Below are 25,168 nucleotides of genomic sequence, written 5' to 3'. Positions count from 1 at the left end.
TGGGATTGATGGTGTCGGATAATTGTCTGCTAATATAGGTTTTTGCGGACCTGACGTGCATCCCACATATTGTAGTTAACTCTCTATACACTCTATTAAATAGATGACCCCTATAGTGTTACAATTGATGAAATTGTGTATTGCAAATTGCTGTCCCATTAGGTTTTCTTCAAATGTGTCGGTTTTATAAACATAGTTGCATGCTTTACAGGATGAATGTCCACATTTAAAAAAAAAACTTATAGGATAACCAAGTCACATTGCGTTTGATATTTGTTTCTTGAAAATAACTAGTTGAAAGTATTCCGCCAAGTGTAGAAGCCTTATTGGATACAAAACTCAAAATATGCAAAAGAATTTACAAAGTCTGGAGGAAGGATCTCAGACATCAAAAAAACTAAGTTTGAAAGAGATATCAAAGACTACGAGTCAAATTCAATTTACACATGGAAATGAAACAAACCAAGAGCTACTGTTCTGAAATACAGGTCACACAATAAATTCAAAGGAAACAGAGGAGAGCGGAGGTCAGCTTCACAAATCCTAATGTGTCCATGGGTTCCTCTAATTAAAATTCTCTGAGGACTTATCTGATGCATCAGTGGGATCAACTAAAGACAGATGGAACAAAAATAAATTCTCAAGTACTCCCCACAATTCAGCACAAAACAACGGAGAGGGGCGAGCAGAAAGCACAAAGGTGCCCGGACATGTGCGTTCCATGCCGGAGTGCATCACAGTCTCGGAAGCATGCGTTCCACACCAGAGCGCATAATGGTTTTAGATTGCATTCCACCAACATAGGATTTTTCTATCTCTGAGATCAGCGTCATGGGAGACTAAAAACAAGTATTGCACATTCTCCCATCATGCAATAAGCATGTAGGTCTACTTTATCACTACAAAAAATATGGGATGATGGCCCACAGTATATTCCTAAATGGTCAAATTTCCCCTCTATTGCACAATTAGAGATACACAAGGATCACCACACTTGTTAATTATGAAATAGTATAAGTGGAATATAATTGATAAGTAATAATTCAGATATAGAAGCTCAGATATCTCGATGAAGTACAACAATATGTAAACCCCATTCACAGGGAACCAAGTAGCAATGGGTAGAGTATACAATCCAAAAATATAATCCAGAATGGGTCTGTATTCACACTAAACAGGCATAGGAAATTTGCTCATTGAGTCCCTTAGACTGGATTCACTGGCCCCTAACAATCCACTCACTTTCTTTTTTGAGGATACATCTATTGTGATCTCCTCCTCTCACATTGGGTTTAACAACCACAATGATACAAAAGGAGATGTCTCCGGTTTCACCGCAATGTACACTGTTCATGTCTCTCGCTAATGGGGTTTCCCAACCATGGCATATATCACCCAAATGCCCCCCACCCTCCTCCTAGACTCCCTCTTGATCTTGCCTACATAATCTAGGGGGCAGGTGCATGTGACCATATATACTAGTCCTGAGGTTTTACAATTCGAATAATCCCACTGGAAAAAAGATTTCAACCATGGAGGAGCTCAAGAAACATTTACATGGTCTCATCCAATTACATGTACAATGTCCTTCAAATCTAAAGAAACAGCAGATTCCTCTATCTAGCCAAGTCCCCTTGGGTGCAGGTTTTTTTATAGAAATTATGCACTAAATGGTCCCTAATGGACCGACCCTTTCTGAAAGTTATTGTAGGAATAGATCCCACAGCACCCTCAGGTCCGGGATAGTCACAAGTATATCCCAGTGTTTTCTGAGGATATGAAAGATACAGTCACTCTGTCATAAGTTTTTCTTACTCGTGTAGTCCAATATTTTTCTTAGTCTCATGGATTGGTATGGAGTAGCGTTTGGCTCTCCCATTTTTCTGCAAACGATGTGAAATCCAAAATGTTCCATGAGTACCCTTTTTCCCTGAATCTGATGTTCAGGTCTATTGCCTGTATATTAAAATCTGTGACATTAGAGCAGTACCCTCTCAACCATAAAAATTGGCCCTTGGGTATTCCTCTTTTTATGGAGATGGGTTGGTGGTTATCCCACTTCAATAGTTTATTAGTGCTTGTAGGTTTATGGTAGATGTGTGTTCTTAGGGTCCCATCCCAATCTTTCTTGATTAGTACATCCAAGAACGGCAACTGGTAATAATTAAACTCTGATATAAATCTCAGGCCCACTCTATGGATATTGAGTTCCCTGACAAATTCAAAACATTGTTCACTCGTCCCTGACCAGATGATAAAAATGTAGTCAATATATTTGTATCATACCCCAATATATGGATGTCATCACTTATGATCATCCCTGAATATTGTGGATTCCTCCCACCAGCCCAGGAATAGGTTAGCAGTACCCCTGAGCTGGTGGAAGTACTTCCTGTCAAAAAGCAATACGTAATGAGTAAGAGTGAATTTTAGAAGATTCTCCATGAAGTCATTATGTCTGCTACACTCCATTGATCTCGATTTCAATAAATGTCTTACTCCTCTGATACCATCCTCATGCGGTATATTAGTGTACAAAGCCTCGATATCTAGAAAGGCCTGCTCCCCTACATGCATGTATATGTGGCGCCCCTGCGAGTTCAGTCGCCACAGAGGTACTGCATCTCACCCAGAGGTGTGGTATCTCACTCTCAGGTAAGGATAGAGTGCTGCCCAGGACCCAAACACTTGCATCCAACACTACACTACTCCAGACCAGCAGGAGGGGCAAGATGCCTCGTGCTTCCTGCTGAGCCCTGTCCCTGGCTGGAGTGGGGGGGACCAAAATAGGGGGAACCATGTAGTGGGTGTGGGTGTGGGTGGAGGAAGAAGTTCAGATGAGCACTTGTTAGGACAGTATATAGAGTGAAGCCATCTTGAAAGGACAGGTCAGTCAGTCAGAGCAGTCTGAGAGGAAGAGTTGGGAGCAGGAGCTCTGCAAGTGCTCGGCTCAGGAGGAGGGCCTAGAGAGAGGCCCAGGACAGACTGAGGAGGAGAGGAGCAGGAGGAAGGCTCCAGGAACGAGGAAGGGATCCCAGGGGTACGGGCAGTGCTGGAGGCCACCCGTACGCCCGAATCTGCCAGGCGGTGGAGGGATCGAGCCGCAGAGGGGACCGGCCCCTAACTAGTGACAATTACAAAGTTCAACTAGAAACCGGAGGCTTCTGTACTTTCAGGGTGCAGTTGCCACATCCGCACTCAAGTCGCCAAAAAGGTAACCACATAGGATCCAGGGAACTCCAGGTTGCCCAGAAAGATCCGAGGATACCGGCTTGGGACATTGTTTGGCGAGGCTCAGGGCAAGGAGGGTGAGCGCCAGTGTGGCACCCCTGAGGGTTCAGTCACCACAGGTGTACTGCACCTCATGGAAAGAGGTGTGGTACTTCCTCTCCGAGGTAAGGATGGAGCACCACACCGGACCCCACCACACATCCACACTACACACTCCCATTCTGAAGGGGGTTTAGAGCACAATGTGCTGCCCCGGTCCTGAATGGAGGAGTATGGGGGGAACCAAAAGTAGGGGGAATCTTAGTGAGTGAGGATGGAGGAAGCACTTTACGGTTACACCAATGGATCCATATAAATATGGAGCCCATCTTTAATACAGGGTCTTTGGTCGCAGTTCCCTGGAGGAGCCAGACAGTACAAGCTGCAGATGCCTCAGGAGGCTGCGATGCCCGGTCTCAGGCCTTGAGATAGGGGACTTGGGCAGAATTGAGTCACAGCAAGCTCTGTCCAAGTAAGAGGGCCTAGGAGGGGAGCAGAGGAGAAGAGCTCCACAGGCGAAAGGATCTCAACGGGTGCTGACGGAGCGGAGTCGCCACCGGCTACCCTTGTTCTGACTGGGTCAGAGAGACTCCCGCCGCAAAAGGGGGTACCAGTCCCCGATTATCTGACTTTGTACTCCATGTCTCTGTCAGAAAAGTCCGGAGGCTGAAGTGGATCCCAGGGGGAATACGGACGGAGGGGAGTCACCACCTGTATTCCTTTAATCTGTGTCTATCCAGAGGGACCCCAGCCTTGAGCCATGTTTACACTCCAGTCACCAATAAAGGACTTAGGCGGTCCGGGTGCTAGAAGTCACCTTCAACGGACATTGCAGTACCTGTACGGGACTTTAATGGGGCACGAGGCGGTTCTAGTACGGTAGGAGAGAGGAACATTCCGGTGCAGGGGTTTTGTCTGGTGCAGCCGAGCTACCCGGAGTGTGCTGAACCCCATCCTGGTGGCCGCAGTATGCCGTGAGGAACAAAGAGAAGCTTTGTGGCTGAAAACAAGTCTACCGTGAGTAAAAACCTGGATGACTTAATACACCGCCTCTTCTCTCTCATTTCTGCGCGGCACCGCGACCACCATTCCTCTGCACTGCACTTCTTCTACCCTGCCCTGAGGCCTAGCTCCACCTGCGGGGAGCTATAACATCCTGGCAGCCAAAACACCGGCCTTAGAGGACTGCTGCAGCGCTGGTGGTCCTCACCAGAAACCACAGGTGGCGTAGTCGACAAATAACCACTCTTCCACTAAAGCCCATATTTTTAATGTGTGCACCCTGGGCACGGACAGGGCCAAGGCCGCGACTGCATCCACCCCTACAAACACTGGCCCGCTGTCCGAGTACACCTTTTCCCAGGGAGGGCTGACGCTACCGAGTAGTGGGTCACACACCAGCGCAGGAAGACGGCTGAGAAGGACATATAGAACGGGGTCCTGTCAGGCACTCTTGAAATACCTGAGGGATTGCTGAACCCCTGTCCGGTGAAATCAGCACGACGTGGGTGGTTGTAATCCGGAAAGTGTAACCTGAGGAACTTAACAACTGTGAGTAAACCCTGAAGACTGCACCCCGCTGTCTCTGAGAAATAATTGCTGCGCCATCACCCCCTGCACTACACCGCACCACAATTGCAACATCTATAACATCTCAGCACAGCCCTGGAGCTAAGGTCTACCTGTGGAGAGCTAAATCAACTCTGCTGCATTAACAACAGCTCCAGAGGACCTGCTCCGCAGCGGCGGCTCCCTTTAGCCGCATACCACAGGTGGCGTCATGAACATTTATATAAAAACTATAAATCCCCTGTAAATTATCACCTTTTTATTGACCGCCCTGGGTCATGGACCGGGTCACCGCCACTGTGACATCTCCCCTAGCAACGACCGGCCGGGCACCGAGTACCCCACGACCCAGGGGGCGCGTCATATACATGCTCGAGGGTATACATATAGGGGAGCAGGCAAAGGTAAAACCAATTCTAGAGGGATTATTCCAACTGTAAAACCTCAGGACTTATTCTAACTGTATGACCTCAGGCGGTACTGTGGGTACATTACACTGTGTGGGGGCATCGTACATCCTGCATAAGGGGCATTACACTGTGTGGGGGCACCATACATCCTGCATAAGGGGCATAATGGTGGCATTACACTGTGTGGAGGCATCATACATACTGTAAAAGGGGCATAATGGGGGCATTACACTGTGTGGGGGCATCATACACAATGCATAAGGGGCATATTGGGGGAATTACACTGTGTGGAGCATCATACACACTGTATAAGGGGCATAATGGGGGCATTATACTGTGTGGGGGCATCATACATCCTGCATAAGGGGCATAATGGGGGCATTAAACTGTGTGGGGGCATCATACATCCTGCATAAGGGGCATAATGGGGGCATTACACTGTGTGGGGCATCATACATACTGTATAAGGGGCATAATGGGGGCATTACACTGTGTGAGGGCATCATACATCCTGCATAAGGGGCATAATGGGGGCATTACACTGTGTGGGGGCATCATACATCCTCCATAAGGGGCATAATGGGGGCATTACACTGTGTGGGGGCATCATACATACGGCATAATGGGGGCATTACACTGTGTGGGGGCATCATACATCCTCCATAAGTGTGGATGTAGCAGAGCCGAGTGTGTACGAGGTGTACGGAGCAGAGCCGCGTGTGTACGAGGTGTACGGAGCGGAGCCGCGTGTGTACGAGGTGTACGGAGCGGGCCGCACGTGTACGAGGCGTACGGAGCGGAGCCGCGCGTGTACGAGGTGTACGGAGCGGAGTCGCGCGTGTACGAGGCGTACGGAGCGGAGTCGCGTGTGTACGAGGCGTACGGAGCGGAGCCGCGCGTGTACGAGGCGTACGGAGCGGAGCCGCGCGTGTACGAGGCGTACGGAGCGGAGCCGCGCGTGTACGAGGCGTACGGAGCGGAGCCGCGCGTGTACGAGGCGTACGGAGCGGAGCCGCGCGCGTACGAGGTGTACGGAGCCGCGCGCGTACGAGGTGTACGGAGCGGAGCCGCGCGCGTGCGAGGTGTACGGAGCGGAGCCGCGCGGGTGCGAGGTGTACGGAGCGGAGCCGCACGCGTGCGAGGCGTACGGAGCGGAGCCGCGCGCGTGCGAGGCGTACGGAGCGGAGCCGCGCGCGTACGAGGCGTGCGGAGCCGAGCCGGGCGCGTACGAGGCGTGCGGAGCGGAGCCGGGTGTGTACGAGGTGTACGGAGCGGAGCTGCGTGTGTACGAGGTGTACGGAGCAGAGCCGGGCGTGTACGTGGCGTGCGGAGCGGAGGCGGGCGTGTACGTGGCGTGCGGAGCGGATGCTGCCCCTCTCCAGGAGCGATCACAGCAGCACGGCATGAGACATTCTTGTACTACACAGACTGTCCTGACAGAACACAGCTCGTCAGGACACAGCCCCAACCTCCAGCGACAGCCGGACAGTCCCATTGGATCGGGGACGGTTGGGGGGTTTCTGTATATAAGTTGTGTGTGATAATTGTAGAATTATTAATGTCTTAGCACAGGGGTCGACAAAGTTGTTCAGAATCTAGGAGCCAGCCAAAAAATTTAGGAGCCAGAATTTTTTATAGTATATAGATATAGCGACTGGGGTATATACATATATACACAGGTGTATATACATATATACAATGATGTATATACATAGAGACACTGCTGTATATACAGCACGATATACATATATACTGGTGGATATACATATGTACACCAATGTACATACATATATACTGCAGTATATACAGTGCTGTATATACACCAGTATATACTGCAGCTGATGATTGCAAGTAAAATGAAGACCTTTTAATAACACACACATTGGAGGGGGTTGCTGGGTAACGTATGTAGTGTGTGGCCATGTGATTTTGGGGACACTGCAGCATTACACACCGGGCAGTGCTTCAGCGGCCACAGAGGAGGGGTCAGCGGCGGGCGATCACCATGGACAGAGGCTGATGTTTGTCTTGCTGCCCCTCGCGCTGCTTTGTGCGCAGCACTCGGCGGAGCGCCACCTGGCGGCCGCAGGCGGTTGTGCAGCCGTGCAGCGCTACCCCCTCCCGGCCATCAGGTTCCAATCGCCGCACTCACAGCAGACGAGAATTTCCTCACACAATACCATGGGCAGTGAATGTGCAGCGCGGCGGCTGCACGACTGCGGCCTCATTGTACACGGCCGGGGAGGGGGGATGGTGGGGCACACACTGTATGTACATATAGACCCCCTCAAACACGGCGTCTCCCCGGGGAGCACGGCCTTTGTATGTACTTACACAGGTAGCGGGAGATGAGAACGGGCCCCCGGCCACAGCGATCCTTCCCCCGTAACCCAACTCTCCCTGTCCAGTCCCGGAGCATAAGGGGGGCGGAGCAAAGTGGAGAAGGCGGCCTGAGCGATACTGTCCCTGCTTCCTCCGATTGGATGACTCCGTGCAGGAGGTGGGATTGGATTGAGAGTAATTTTTTTTTTTCTTCTCAACTCCTCAAGCACCAGGCAACATTTTCTAGGCGCCAGACAACATTTTCTAGGCGCCACTGGCGACCAGGCGCCTGGGTTTGTCGAGCCCTGTCTTAGCATATAAGGATGTACCTGAGTGTTTGTGCCGGGGTCCACATGCATGGAGGGGCTTGAGGCGGTGCTGGCTGTATTATGCAGACGGCATCTGCCTGTAACAGTAGTAACCAGAAACTGCTAGAAACTCTGCACCAAAATGAAGCAAATCCTTATTCTGGGACCTTCGCCTTGTACGTAACACCCCCGGATCCGGTACAAGCCGGGCAGATGGTCTCATTCATGTCATTTTCTGCTTAAGGTTCTGCGGTTTTCTGGCCAACTATAAAAAAGAAAAAGCGTAAAACAATATTTGTTTCTGCTGCATTGACATAAGTACAATCTTTCATTACATATAAATCTATTACACGTCGGGTCAATGCTGTAAAGGACAGTAAAGTGCCAGGGTTGTGGTTGTGGTTTTTGGGTCTCTCTACTTCCCTCCCAAAAATGCAATCAGAAACTTGTAACTACTGATCTCTCCACAAGAAAAAGCCGACAACTCCATCAATGGGATCATTTTATAAAATTAGGTCTTCGCAAGATGAAAATGGTCTCACAAACCACATTTTTTTTTAAATGTTCTTAAAAAAACAAACAAACAAACAAAAATAATAACCTTACTTTGATTTTTCCCCCATTTTTCAATACTTTATGTGCTAAATTGAATGTTGTCATTCCAAACAACAACTAGTCCCACAAAACACAAGCCCTCCGTCTATGTGAATGAAAAAACAAAGTTATATTTTTTTGGGAAAAAGGGGAGGAAAAAAACAAAAAATTGCTCTTGTCAGAATAATATAATTGCTATATATATATATATTTTTAAAAAATTGAATAATTTTACCCCAAAATTGTGATCTGTTATAATATTATCATTCTTCATGCGAGATTAATCATTAGTCTGTAAATAAATCCAAACATCTGGGAGATGTAGAACAATATATCTCTGATTCTCTTCTGCCAGGATAAGCGCCTCCTTTCTGTGATGGAGAAAACGCTTGAAAGATTCAGAAAGTCCGATGAGTTTTTGGAGCTTATTGTAAAGGGCCTTAATGAAGACCTGGGAAAGAAACCACCAGAAACAAAGGATCCAACCAGGTAAGTTCTATTTATCCCATCTGATAAAATGATCAGCTTTATTTCCATGGGATTGTTCTGTAGAAGAGATGGGACCTGCAGCATTTTCATCCTGAACTTCACTATGTAGAGATGTAGCAAAGCTTAATGTGACAATTCACACACCGCATTGATAAACTGTCTCAGAAGGTTAGCTCTCATAACAGAATTAACATCACTTATAGTGGAACTAAACTTACAATTTATTTTCAGAATTGTGAAAATTATGTCACTTTGCAAAGCACTTCATTAGTTTCTTTGATGTCATATCCATAAAATGATCATATTAAAGTGGCCTCCAGACCCTGCTTTTCCCCAGTGCAGGAGCGTTGCTGGGGTCCTAAGAGATCAGGGACCCCAGCCCCAAAGTACATTTTTCCCCATATAACCTCCCTGCCACTTAAAAGAGGATTTATACATATATAATTACAGTATACCACTGCTACTAATCTGAAATACACTATACAAAGACCAATATTCCCAAAATTACTACTATACAAGGCCAAAATGATCCTGCTACACAATGTCCTCTACCATCACCACTACACAGTGAGTCCATATATGAAAGAAGACCCCGCAGGGTAAAAGACCATCAAAGGAGTCCAGGGAGTATAAAATCTATCAGATTTATTCAGCAATAGAAGAATAGGATGATGGGGGAAGGGACACAACACATATGTGATTGTTAGACATGTAAGCAAAAAAACCAAGGCACGCAAGGAAGGGGCCATTCCAGGTATAATGGCTGTCTATAGGATCATCATGGGTGTACTAAAATATCCCAAAATAGACACCGCATATATTCCACTGGGGGCAACAGTAATCATATGCAGGTGCATCTCACTAAATTAGAATATCATCAAAAAGTTAATTGATTTCAGTTCTTCAATACGAAAAGTGAAACTCCTATATTATATAGAGTCATTACAGAGAGAGAGATCTATTTCAAGTGTTTATTTCTGTTAATGTTGACGATTATGGCTTACAGCCAGTGAAAACACAAAAGTCATTTTCTCAGTAAATTAGAATAATTAACAAAAAACAACTGCAACGGCTTCCTAAGTGTTTAAAAATGTTCCATAGTCTGTTTCAGTAGGCTCCACAATCATGGGGAAGACTGCTGACTTGACAAATGCCAAGAAGGCAGTCATTGACAGCATCCACAAGGTCCCAGAGTTCCAATTTTCCTTTGGAAATCAAGGTCCCAGAGTCTGGAGGAAGAGTGAAGAGGCCACAATCCAAGCTGTTGGAGGTTTAGTGTGAAGTTTCCACAATCAGTGATTGTCATCTGCTGGTGTAGGTCCACTGTGTTTTATCAACACCAAAGTCAGCGCAGTCGTCTACCAGGACATTTTACAGCACTTCATGCTTCCTTCTGCTGACACCTGTCCACACTGCCAAAAGTACCAATACCTGGTTTAAAAACAACAGTATCACTCTGCTTAATTGGTCAGCAAACTTACCTGACCTTAACCCCATAGAGCATCTATTATAGAGAATCTATGGGGTATTGTCAAGAGGAAGATGAGAGACACCAAACCCAACAAAGCAGACGAGCTGAAGGCTGCTATCAAAGCCACCTGGGCTTCCATAACACCTCAGCAGTGCCACAGGCTGATCGCCTCCATGCCACATTGCCGCATTGATGCAGTAATTGATGCAAAAGGAGCCCTGACCAAGTATTGAGGGCATTTACTGAACATACATTTCAGTAGGACAACATTTCGGATTTTAAAAACATTTTTCAAGCTGATGTTATAAAGTATTTTAATTTACTGAGATAATGACTTTTGTGATTTTATTGGCTGTAAGCCATAATCAGTGGCGTACCGCCAATGGTGGCAGGCCACACCACTGCTATGGGGCCCGTGAGCCTCGTGGGAGCGAGGAGGATAGGTGAGTATTGGGGGGTGGGAGGTTGCGGCGGCGGAGGAGCGGGCACACGCAGTAGCGGCTGCTGTAGCTACCACGTGTGCCCGCTGCTAAAGGGACATGAATATTCCCTCTTCTCCACTTCCATGGGCGTGGAGAAGAGGGAATATTCATTCTCTTTAGTAGCGGGCACGGAGGAGCGCTGAGCTGTGGCTCCTGCTTACAGTTCCCGCTACTAAAGAGAACGCATATTCACGCTTGTCAACGCTCATAGTCCCGGTGTGGAGAGGAGTGAATATGCCGGCAGCAGCAGCAGCTCACCTCGGCAACTGAGAGCGCGCGCTGCTCAGATACCAGCATGAGCTGCTGGCAGACAGAACACAGGAGCTCTGGAGCAGAGGTGAGGAAGGAAGGTGAGTATAAGTGTTTATTTTTTGTGTGTGCAGTGATGGGGCCACACATACCAGGATTGGGGAGTGAGGGGGCCACACATACCAGGATTGGGGGATGAGGGGTGCCATATGTACCAGGATTGGGGGATGAGGAGTGCCATACATACCAGGATTGGAGGATGAGGGGGGGGCTATGCATACCAGGATTGGTGATGAGGGAGCCATACATACCAGGATGGTGAAATTTTCCAGTAGCTGCTGCATTTCCCACCCTAGGCTTATACTCAACTCAACACATTTTCCCAGTTTTTTTGTGGTAAAATTAGGGGCCTCGGCTTATACTCGGGTCGTCTTATTTAAAACATACGGTGTTTTAAAATCAGTGAGTACGTGGTGCCCATAATACTGCAGGACTGTGTGGTGCATTATGCTATATGGGGGCTGCATTTTACCCTTTGAGGTGTGAAATATACTGTATGGAGGACTATGGGGAGTGCATTATATTCTATCGAGGACCATGGGAAGTTCATTATACTATGTGGAGGATTATGGGGGGTGCATTATACTATATGGAGGATTTTGGAGGGTGCATTATACTATATGGAGGATTATGGGTGGCATATTATACTATATGGAAGTCTATGTGGGGCCATTATGATATTTTGAGGGCTATGTGGGGGGCCGTTATACTGTATGAAAGCAATTATACGGTGTGAAGGTTTGTGTGGGGTCCATCATACTGTTTGGAGGGCTGTGTGGGGCCATTATACTGTTTGGAGGGCTAGTGTGGGCCATTATACTGTATGTAGGCCCATTATACTGTATGGAGGGCTGTGTGGGAGTCACAGTTGGGGGAATCATACTGTGTTAGGGTCACCATACTTTGCCTTGGGAGTTGAAGTGGGGTACAATAAAGTCATTATACTGTTCATGTAGAGGCTAATGTGGAGGAATGCACCATGGGGGTATCATACTGTGTTTGGGGGGCACTTTTATTGGCATCATACTTCATGGGAGCAATGAAAGAGGGATCTAGGACTTCAGTAGGAGGAAAATTAGAAAAACGAAGTAAAGGCTGGAAAGTTGTGAGATCGGCTCTTCTGTGACACAGACAAATATTTCTTTATTTTTTTGGTGGGGGGGTCCAATTAGAGCTTCTGCTATGGGGTCTCATGATTTCTATGTGCTCCCCTGGCCATAATCATCAACATTAACAGGAATAAACACTTGAAATAGATCACTTTGATTGTAATGACTTTATATAATATATGAGTTTCATTTTCAGCATTGAAGAACTAAAATAAATAAACTTTTTGATGATATTCTAATTTAGTGAGATGCACCTGTATATATAAGGGGTGTGGGTGGCATCATACTATAAGGGGCTATGGGAGTCATCATGCTATATATAAGGGGCAGTGGGGCCATCATATTATATAAAATGGGGAGTGGGTGCCAGAATACAGTTTATAAGGGGCTGTGGGGCCATCATACAGTATAAAGGAAGCTGTAGGGGCCATAATATAGTGTACAAGTGGGTGTGGGGGCCATCATACAGTATATATTGGGCTGCGGGGGCCATCATATAGTACTGTATATATGGGGCTGTGAGGGCCATTATACAGGATATAGAGAGTTGTAGGGACCATCATGCCAGTTCTAAGGAGTTGTAGAGACCATCATACAGTGCATAGGGAGCTGCGGAGACCATCAGACAATGCATAGGGAGCTGTGGGGACCATTATGCAGTGCATAGGGAGCTGTGGGGACCATTATGCAGTGCATAGGGAGCTGTGGGGACCATTATGCAGTGCATAGGGAGCTGTGGGGACCATTATGCAGTGCATAGGAAGCTGTGGGGACCATTATGCAGTGCATAGGGAGCTGTGGGGACCATCATACAGAGCGTAGGGAGCTGTGGGGACTATCATACAGTACATAAGGAGCTGTGGGGACCATCATACAGTGTAAAAGGAGCCGTGGGGACCATCATACAGTGTATAAGGAGCCGTGGGGACCATCATACAGTGCATAAGCTGCTGCAGGGACCATCATACAGTGCGTAGAGAGCTGTGGGGACCATCAGACAATGCATAGGGAGCTGTGGAGACCATCATACAGTGCCTAAGGAGCTGTGGGGACCATCATACAGTGCATAGGGAGATGTAGGGACCATCATACAGGACATAGGGAGCTGTAGGGACCATCAGACAATGCATAGGGAGCTGTGGAGACCATCATACAGTGCCTAAGGAGCTGTGGGGACCATCATACAGTGCATAGGGAGATGTGGGGACCATCATACAGGGCATAGTGAGCTGTGGGGACCATTATGCAGTGCATAGGGAGTTGTGGGGACCATCATACCGAGTGTAGGGAGCTGCTTGGACCATCATACAGTGCATAAGGAGTCATGGGGACCATCATACAGTGTATAAGGAGCCGTGGGGACCATCATTCAGTGCATAAGGAGCTGCAGGGACCATCATACAGTGCGTAGAGAGCTATGAGGACCATCATACAATGCATAGGGAGCTGTGGAGACCATCATACAATGCATAGGGAGCTGTGAAGACCATCATACAGTGCATAGGGCACTGTGGGGACCATCATGCAGAGCGTAGGGAGCTGTGGGGACCATCATACAGAGCATAGGGAGCTGTGGGGACCATCATACAGAGCATAGGGAGCTGTGGGGACCATCATACAGTGTCTAGGGAGCTGTGGGGACCCTCATACAGTATCTAAGGAGCTGTGAGGACCATCATACAGTGTGTAGGGAGCTGTGGGGACCATCATACAGTGTATAGGGAAGTATGAGGACCATCATACAGTATCTAAGGAGCTGTGGGGACCATCATACAGTTCATAGTGAGCTGTGGGGACCATCAAACAGAGCGTAGATAGCTGTGGGGACCATCATACAGTGCATAGGGAGCTGTGGGTTCCATCATGCAGAGCATAGATAGCTGTGGGGACCATCATACAGTGCATAGGGAGCTGTGGGTTCCATTATACAGGGCATAGGGAGCTGTGGGGACCATCATACAGAGCATAGAGAGCTGTAGGGACCATTATGCAATGCATATGGAGCTGTGGGGACCATCATACAGTGCATGGGGGAGCTGTGGGGATCATCATACAGTGTCTAGGGAGCTGTGGGGACCCTCATACAGTATCTAAGGAGCTGTGGGGACAATCATACAGTGTGTAGGAGGCTGTGGGGACCATCATACAGTGTCTAGGGAGCTGTGGGGACCATCGTACAGTATCTAAGGAGCTGTGGGGACCATCATACAGTGTATAGGGAGCTGTGGGGACCATCATACAGAGCGTAGGGAGCTGTGGGGACCATGATACCAGTGCATATGGAGCTGTGGGTACCATCATACAGTGCATAGGGAGCTGTGGGGACCATCATACAGAGCGTAGATAGCTGTGGGGACCATCATACAGTGCATAGGGAGCTGTGGGGACCATCATACAGTGCATAGGGAGCTGTGGGGACCATCATACAGAGCATAGAGAGCTGTAGGGACCATTATGCAATGCATATGGAGCTGTGGGGACCATCATACAGTGCATGGGGGAGCTGTGGGGACAATCATACAGTGTCTAGGAAGCTGTGGGGACCGTCATACAGTGTCTAGGGAGCTGTGGGGACCATCGTACAGTATCTAAGGAGCTGTGGGGACCATCATACAGTGTGTAGGGAGCTGTGGGGACCATCATACAGTGTATAGGGAGCTGTGGGGACCATCATACAGAGCGTAGGGAGCTGTGGGGACCATCATACCAGTGCATATGGAGCTGTGGGTACCATCATACAGTGCATAGGGAGCTGTGGGGACCATGATACAGAGCGAAGATAGCTGCGGGGACCATCATACAGTGCATAGGGAGCTGTGGGGACCATGATACAGTGCATATGGAGCTGTGGGGACCATCATACAGGGCATAGGGAGCCGTGGGGACCATCATACAGAGCGTAGGCAGCTGTGGGGACCATCATACAGAGCGTAGGCAGCTGTGGGGACCATGATACAGTGCATATGGAACTGTGGGTACCATCATACAGGGCATAGGGAGCTGTGGGGACCATCATACAGGGTATAGGGAGCTATGGGGATCATCATACAGTGCGTAGGGAGCTGTGGGGACCATCATACAGTACATAAGGAGCCATGGGGACCATCATACAGTGTATAAGGAGCCGTGGGGACCATCATTCAGTGCATAAGGAGCTGCAGGGACCATCATACAGTGCGTAGAGAGCTATGAGGACCATCATACAATGCATAGGGAGCTGTGGAGACCATCATACAATGCATAGGGAGCTGTGAAGACCATCATACAGTGCATAAGGCACTGTGGGGACCATGCAGAGCGTAGGGAGCTGTGGGGACCATCATACAGAGCATAGGGAGCTGTGGGGACCATCATACAGATACAGAGCATAGGGAGCTGTGGGGACCATCATACAGTGTCTAGGGAGCTGTGGGGACCCTCATACAGTATCTAAGGAGCTGTGGGGACCATCATACAGTGTGTAGGGAGCTGTGGGGACCATCATACAGTGTATAGGGAAGTATGAGGACCATCATACAGTATCTAAGGAGCTGTGGGGACCATCATACAGTTCATAATGAGCTGTGGGGACCATCAAACAGAGTTTAGATAGCTGTGGGGACCATCATACAGTGCATAGGGAGCTGTGGGTTCCATCATGCAGAGCGTAGATAGCTGTGGGGACCATCATACAGTGCATAGGGAGCTGTGGGTTCCATTATACGGGGCATAGGGAGCTGTGGGGACCATCATTCAGAGCATAGAGAGCTGTAGGGACCATTATGCAATGCATAGGGAGCTGTGGGGACCATCATACAGTGCATGGGGGAGCTGTGGGGATCATCATACAGTGTCTAGGGAGCTGTGGGGACACTCATACAGTATCTAAGGAGCTGTGGGGACAATCATACAGTGTGTAGGAAGCTGTGGGGACCATCATACAGTGTCTAGGGAGCTGTGGAGACCATCGTACAGTATCTAAGGAGCTGTGGGGACCATCATACAGTGTGTAGGGAGCTGTGGGGACCATCATACAGTGTATAGGGAGCTGTGGGGACCATCATACAGAGCGTAGGAAGCTGTGGGGACCATCATACCAGTGCATATGGAGCTGTGGGTACCATCATACAGTGCATAGGGAGCTGTGGGAACCATCATACAGAGCGTAGACAGCTGTGGGGACCATCATACAGAGCGTAGGCAGCTGTGGGGACCATGATACAGTGCATATGGAACTGTGGGTACCATCATACAGGGCATAGGGAGCTGTGGGGACCATTATGCAGTGCATACGGAGCTGTGGGGACCATCATACAGGGTATAGGGAGCTATGGGGATTATCATACAGTGTATAGGGAGCTGTGGGGACCATCATACAGTGCATACGGAGCTGTGGGGACCATCATACAGGGTATAGGGAGCTATGGGGACCATCATGCAGTGTATAGGGATCTGTGGGTACCATCATACAGTGCATAGGGAGCTGTGGGGACCATCATACAGTGTGTAGTGAGCTGTGGGACTATCATACAATATACAGGGTGCTATGGGGGCACTCAGGACATTATTTCTTTTAAATGGGTGCATCATCCGAAATTTCTTCTTTCACCACCCCGAAATCATCGTCCATAGACTTGAAGAAGAACTTTGTAGTTGGGTGTAGTTTGATTGTGGCTTTAAGGGGGCATTATTACTTAAAGGGGATACTCAACGGTATTTGTTGCTTGGAGGGAACACTTCAGATATTGAAACTTTCATAAGAGCATATCTGGCATTATTACTTGCTAGGTAGCACAGTGGGGTCTTTACTACTTTCTATGGGACGCTATTATTTTTATAGGTCCCCTCTATCTGGCACACAGTCTTTGTAGCATTAATTGGTGGAGGGTAATCATAGTAATGACATAATTTTTGAAGTATTGAGGTTTCTATTCCACGTCGGAAGAGCAGGCAGCATGGGGAGGTTGTGCAGGGTGGGAATAGATGGGGACGGTGCTGGAAATGTGAGAAGTCAGATGGTCTTTGTACAGTGTGTTTTTTATGTAGAGGCAATGGTCATATCATAATACTATGTACTCACTGTGTAGTGTTGATGGTAGAGGGCATTGTGTAGCGGGATTATTATTGCCTTGTATAGAAGTAATTTTGGGAATATTGGTCTTTCAGTTGTGTATTTTAGGTTAGCATCAATGGTGTACTGTAATTATATATGTATAGGTCGTCTTTTAAGTGGCGGGGAGGTTGTATGGGGAAACACCTACTTTGGGGCTTTGGCCCCTGATCTTTTAGGACCCTAGCAACGTCCCGGTATACAAGGGATATCGGGCACAAAGTGTTCTGGAGGTTTCCTTTACAGTATGAAGCATTTTCCACACAGTATCCTTCCTCTGTAATATACTCCAGGACTGGTGAGGCGCACTGTCGCTCCCTATTTCGCCATAACTCGGCCTCAGCTCTGCAGTGCTGATCAGCAGGTCTGCTTACTTGTTCTTCGGTTTCGCACTATGTCTTCCACTACTGGCGCCCTTGAACCCTTGCACTCGTGACTCCCACTAGTACATCATATTCAGTGCTGCTTTGGGGTCCGTAACTCGGCGTCCAATCCAAGGACCCTTCTCTGTAAGGCCACTCTGTCTCATCGGTCCAAAAAAGTCGGGCGCACTTCATGGCCGCCTCATATAGAATGAATGGAGCAGCATTTTAGCATGCGGACCACCGTTCCAATCTAAAGGGGATGAAGGTTCCTGTAGATGGGAGCTTGTTTTCATTGGACAACCCCTTTAATTTTTCACACCCTGTTTCTGCATTTAAGTCTATTTTTTGGTAAATATTCGATGACCTGGTGTAATTTGTGATGTGTTGTTCTTCACCTGAGGTTGTATTGATCTCATTTTATAACTTCTAAGGACCAGACTTTTTTTTAATATATCCTGAATAGAACACAATAGAATTGTATGGAAAACATTATTGTGTTCTTCACAATTCAAGGCAGCGTGTCCTTATGAGATCTTTTTCTTGAAGGTATATGGCCCTCAGGTTCTTTATCACCATGCAATCTGAAGAGCCAACTTAGAGTAAGAGTGGCCACCACTGGGCATACACCATGGTGCAGTAAGGGCTAGCAATCTGTCCCTCCAATTGTGTGGGTACTTATTGCTTAGGGAATGTCAGTCCAATTCTTCTTTTTAAGAGGGTTCACTGTATGTGCATCTCTGTGCCCGAAGAATATTAACCTGGTGTTACTGTATTACTGCTGTTCCAAGTGGCAAGCACATGGTTCTCTTAGAGACAGGACCCTTGTTTAAACCCAAGTAGACTTGAATTGGAAAGGCCACTGGTCTGGACCAGGACTCTGGTTGTGTCCGGTGATGGCGGCATGCACGGTTTCTATGTACGTGTCTGTGTGTAGTCAGAAAAGCATTTCAGTGGTGGCCTAATAACTGCAAGGACCGACGGAGGTGTTGGACAAAGGTAAACGAGTGGCTGCAGAACGGTTGGTAAATGTGGCCACTTCATGGGAATATTGGCCACTGATGACTGAGGCCTCCCTCCTGGTTTGGTCCTGGAGCCCCCCGGCCACTTGTTGAGCATCTTTCCTGTTTTTCACTGTTACACAAGACCCTGTGTCTCCTGTATTCTGCGGCTGCGTCCCGTTCTTCAGTCTTCTTTCTGTAGCATGGTGTGTACGACGTCCTGGATACAATGTTACTGCTCCATCACAGACTGAACCCCAGAACAATTGTCATGGAATTTGGTACCAGAGTTCTCTCTGTGTATGGAGCCCCCATATTTTGTGATTACTCTTATCATTCTCACTGTGTAAGGTGAAATCCAGGAAAAAAACACACAAAACAATATATATATATAAAATTAATTTTTTTATTGAAATAGCAATAAGCAACATTGTAATGAAAATATTACTGGTCCTTTAAGAAATTAAACTATGGTCACAGTCACTCTCAGATTGGCCCCGTGGAGACCACAAAACGAGCTGCGGTCATTGGGGACCACCTGAGGGTCATTGGGACCCAAAGATCCAGAAGAAGGCAAAGAAACCCCCCCAAAACAATTCTGATTCAGGGGGGAAAAAAATTCCTTCCTGACCCCATTTCTGGCGATCGGATATTTCCCTGGATCTCATGTATCCTGCTGCATATTGCTGTATATAACATAGGCTTACGTCATGTGAACAATGGCCAAATAGCTGTTGGCTGAGAACTCGTCCTGTATGATAAAATCTGCGATGGAGGTTCCTAATACGGCTTCCAACGAAGATGTGACATCATCCAAATGTGTATAAGAACTAGCGAGTGATAAAGGAGACAATGGCTGGTAGGTAATAAGTCATTACCTGTCTGCCAATATCTTCTTCTGGAAGACTTCAAGATATCATGTATTACATATTACATATTATTCTGAAAGAGCACCGTGTAATACCACATGTGTCCTGGAGAGGCCGCTACGTCCAGCTAAACACAGCTGATTGCTGAGGGGGTTCACTGCCGGACCCCCGACTATCAACTGATCGCCTGCAAGTCCTCATTTGGGGGCAGGAGTTGTTCACACTTGGCATATTTTGTGATTCATGAGGGGAGGACAGTAGCTGGATAGAGACTTTTTCTATAAAGTCAGATTAAAGGGGTTTTCAGGAATGTTTTTATGTAATATATAGGAGGTTCCCAGTGGTAGAGAAAACACACAGAGCTTTACTTTCTCCTGCTGCTCCAGCTCTGGATCTTCAGCGCTTCCTGTGCTCTATTGTGACAGGCTGCAGGGGTGATGGCTCAACTTCAGCACACATCATTGCTGCAGCCAATCACTGAGCTTAGAAGCTCTGTCAGCGTGGCCCACTGAGCCAAGTGATTGGCTGCAGAGCTGCAGTCATGATGTCACCCTTGAAGCCTGTGACTAAAGATCAGCGGCAGCGGTGAAGTGCTGGAGCTGGAGCAGGAGGTAGTAAAGCTTCATCTCTTCTACGTAAGTGACGATTTATAGGATTTATATTTAAGTGATGAAAAATAATTTGCTTGTGTCGCCACTTTCCGAGATCTGAAAGCCGCGGCGTTTTCGTGTTTCGGGAATGGGGCTGCGTGAGGGCTCGTTTTTTGCACCACAAACTGATGGTTATATTGATATCATTTTGGGGTATATACAATGTTTTGATTGTCTGTTATTATATATTTTTTTCTTGTTGCAACGACTGAAAATCTGTAATTCTGGCATTTTATGTAATGTTCTAGTTACGCCGTTTACTAAATGGATTAATTTATTTTATATTTTGATGGATCTGACTTTTACAAACGCAGCGATACCAAATATGTGTATTGTTTAAATGTTTTATATTTCTTAATTTTTAATGGAGGGAAAACTGGGATGGTTTGAACTTTTATACTTTTTAAATTTTTGTTACTTTTCACTGTATTTGTTCGTCTCTTTAGGGGGCTTGAACCTGCGATCATCTGATTGCTTGTGCTATATACAGCATTGCTATATATAGCAGAAATCACGGTCTCCTATGAACACTAGCAACAGGCTGGCTGTCACAGGAATCCAGTGATGACAGACACAGGGATCTTCAGTGATCAAGTCACGGGTGCGCCAATGAAGAGATGGAATGGTGCACCCCCTGCTGGCGCACATTAAATGCCGCTGTCACACACTGATATCAAGATTTAATAGGCTAACTGTCGTGGGCAGAGCTCTGCTCAACCTGCGACTGTTAGAGGCATATGATTGCTGAATAACACAGCCATCATCTGCCGAGAAAGATGCAGACTCGGCGTGTGAGCCTGCAAGAAATGCGGGGAGCTGAATTATGACGGATATAGTCCTTCATAAGTTAAGATGCATTTCTTAGTTAAAGAGTGACCGTCATTAACTGTATTTTCTAGACTATATGACGCACTTTTTAACAACAAAAAATCTTGCTCAGTATTGTGTGCGTCCTATAGACCAGAAGCAGCGTCCTATCAAGTATGCTTATCATGTGTCTGGCACCTGCCGGAGCAGATTTCAGCTGATCGTGGGGGTGCCAGGGGTCAGACCCTCCGATCTCATACTGATCAGCTATCTTACAGATAGGTCATCAATTCTTAAGTTCCAAATAACCCTTTAAGGGGACTAGGAATGAAATCACCACCAAGGCACCAACAGAATAATAAATATGTCCTTGTATAAACTGTTGGTTCATTATAAGCTCGTTTTCTACACAATGTAGAAATGAATGATTTATACAGGGGCATCTTTATAAACTCATTACACAGTGGTATTTCACAATGGTGGTGGTTTAGGGGCCTGAAATGAAGTGATGGGTTACCTTTAATACATACATGAACATTCACACACATACACACTCACTTCAACACACACATACATACACACACAAACACACAGACACAAATACACACTCACCTCTATACACATACAATAAACACACGTGCACACACCCCTTCAGTGCTGCAGTGCTCAGTACACAAACACACAGACCGTTAGTCCAGGGACACACAAACCATCACACAGCCACCCCTTTATTGAAGGGGTCACAGATACACACCCCTTCAGTGCTGGGGTCACAGACACACATCCCTTTGGTACTGAGGTCACACAAACAGACACCAACACACACCTTCAGTGCTGCATTTCAGGGGACATGTACACGTGTGCCAAACACACGTGCGTACACCCCTTCAGTGCTGCAGTTTTGAGGACACAAACACACACCCCATTAGTGCAGGGACACACAAACCATCACATATCCACCCCTTTATTGATGGGGTCACAGAGACACCCCTTCATTTCTGGGGTCACAGACACACATCCTTTTGGTGCTGAGGTCACACAAACAGACACACACCTTCCGTGCTGGGGCCACACACACAGCCCTTCAGTGCTGCATTTCTGGAGACATGTACATGTGTGCCAAACACACGTGCACACAACCCTTCAGTTGCTGCAGTGTTGAGGACACAATACACACCCCATTAGTGCAGGGACACACAAACCATCACACAGCCACCCCTTTATTAATGGGGCTATAGAGACACAGCCCTTCATTGCTGGGGTCACAGACACACATCCCTTTGGTGCTGAGGTCACACAAACAGACACACACCTTCAGTGCTGGGGCCACACACACAGCCCTTCAGTTCTGCATTTCAGGGAACATGTACACGTGTGCCAAACACACGTGCACACACCCCTTCAGTGTTGCAGTGATGAGGAAACAAGCACACACCCCATTAGTGCAGGGACACATAAACCATCACACAGCCACCCCGTTATTGATGGGGCCATAGAGACACACATCTTTATTGCTGGGGTCACAGACACACATCCCTTTGGTGCTGATGTCACACAAACAGACACAGACGCACACTTTCAGTGCTGGGGCCACACACACAGCCCTTAAGTGCTGCATTTCTGGAGACATGTACATGTGTGCCAAACACACGTGCACATACCCCTTCAGTGCTGCAGTGTTGAGGACACAAACACACACCCCATTAGTGCAGGGACACACAAACCATCACACAGCCACCCCTTTATTGATGGGGCCATAGAGACACAACCCCTTCATTGCAGGGGTCGCAGACACACATCCCTTTGGTGCTGAGGTCACACAAACAGACACACACCTTCAGTGCTGGGGCCACCCACACAGTCCTTCAGTGCTGCATTTCAGGGGACATGTACACGTGTGCCAAACACACGTGCACACACCCCTTTAGTGCTGCGGTGTTGAGGAAACAAGCACACACCTCATTAGTGCAGGGATACGCAAACCATCACATAGCCTCCCCGTTATTGATGGGGCCATAGAGACACACATCTTTATTGCTGGGGTCACAGACACACATCCCTTTGGTGCTGAGGTCACACAAACAGACACAGACACACACCTTCAGTGCTGGGGCCACATACACAGCCCTTCAGTGCTGCATTTCAGGGGACATGTACACGTGTGCCAAACACACGTGCACACACCCCTTTAGTGCTGCGGTGTTGAGGAAACAAGCACACACCTCATTAGTGCAGGGACACGCAAACCATCACACAGCCTCCCCGTTATTGATGGGGCCATAGAGACACACATCTTTATTGCTGGGGTCACAGACACACATCCCTTTGGTGCTGAGGTCACACAAACAGACAGACACACACCTTCAGTGCTGGGGCCACATACACAGCCCTTCAGTGCTGCATTTCAGGGGACATATACACGTGTGCCAAACACACGTGCACACACCCCTTCAGTGCTGCAGTGTTGAGGACACAAGCACACACCCCATTAGTGCAGGGACACACAAACCATCACACATCCACCCCTTTATTGATGGGGTCACAGAGACACCCCTTCATTTCTGGGGTCACAGACACACATCCCTTTGGTGCTGAGGTCACACAAACAGACACAGACACACACCTTCAGTGCTGGGGCCACACACACAGCCCTTCAGTGCTACATTTCTGGAGACATGTACATGTGTGCCAAACACACGTGCACACTCCCCTTCAGTGCTGCAGTGTTGAGGGCACAAACACACACCCCATTAGTGCAGGGACACACAAACCATCACACAGCCACCCCTTTATTAATGGGGCCATAGAGACACAGCCCTTCATTGCTGGGGTCACAGACACACATCCCTTTGGTGCTGAGGTCACACAAACAGACACAGACACACACCTTCAGTGCTGGGGCCACACACACAGCCCTTCAGTGCTGTATTTCTGGAGACATGTACATGTGTGCCAAACACACGTGCACACACCCCTTCAGTGCTGCAGTGTTGAGGACACAAACACACACCCCATTAGTGCAGGGACACACAAACCATCACACAGCCACCCCTTTATTGATGGGGCCATAGAGACACAACCCCTTCATTGCTGGGGTCACAGACACACATCCCTTTGGTGCTGAGGTCACACAAACAGACACAGACACACACCTTCAGTGCTGGGGCCACACACACAGCCCTTCAGTACTGAATTTCAGGGAACATGTACACGTGTGCCAAACACACGTGCACACACCCCTTCAGTGTTGCAGTGATGAGGAAACAAGCACACACCCCATTAGTGCAGGGACACACAAACCATCGCACAGCCACCCCGTTATTGATGGGGTCATAGAGACACACATCTTTATTGCTGGGGTCACAGACACACATCCCTTTGGTGCTGAGGTCACACAAACAGACACGCACTTTCAGTGCTGGGGCCACACACACAGCCCTTAAGTGCCGCATTTCTAGAGACATGTACATGTGTGCCAAACACACATGCACACACCCCTTCAGTGCTGCAGTGTTGAGGACACAAACACACACCCCATTAGTGCAGGGACACACAAACCATCACACAGCCACCCCTTTATTGATGGGGCCATAGAGACACAACCCCTTCATTGCTGGGGTCACAGACACACATCCCTTTGGTGCTGAGGTCACACAAACAGACACACACCTTCAGTGCTGGGGCCACCCACACAGTCCTTCAGTGCTGCATTTCAGGGGAGATGTACACGTGTGCCAAACAAACGTGCACACACCCTTTTAGTGCTGCGGTGTTGAGGAAACAAGCACACACCTCCTTAGTGCAGGGACACGCAAACCATCACACAGCCTCCCCGTTATTGATGGGGCTATAGAGACACACATCTTTATTGCTGGGGTCACAGACACACATCCCTTTGGTGCTGAGGTCACACAAACAGACACAAACACACACCTTCAGTGCTGGGGCCACATGCACAGCCCTTCAGTGCTGCATTTCAGGGAACATGTACACGTGTGCCAAACACACGTGCACACACCCCTTCAGTGCTGCAGTGTTGAGTACACAAACACACACC

General features: G+C 47.9%; 1 protein-coding gene across 2 annotated transcripts in view; it reads left to right on the top strand.

Moving 5' to 3' along the window:
• Window positions 1-25,168, top strand: part of LOC141236820 (gastrula zinc finger protein XlCGF66.1-like) — a 153,294-nt gene that overhangs the window by 66,240 nt on the left and 61,886 nt on the right. The window lies entirely within an intron of this gene.

Source organism: Phyllobates terribilis, unplaced genomic scaffold (assembly GCF_046119375.1).
Source record: "Phyllobates terribilis strain yellow unplaced genomic scaffold, ASM4611937v1 Scaffold_715__1_contigs__length_759695, whole genome shotgun sequence".
In the NCBI taxonomy this organism is placed as follows: Eukaryota; Metazoa; Chordata; class Amphibia; order Anura; family Dendrobatidae; genus Phyllobates; species Phyllobates terribilis.
This window is presented reverse-complemented; position numbering and strand designations above follow the sequence as displayed.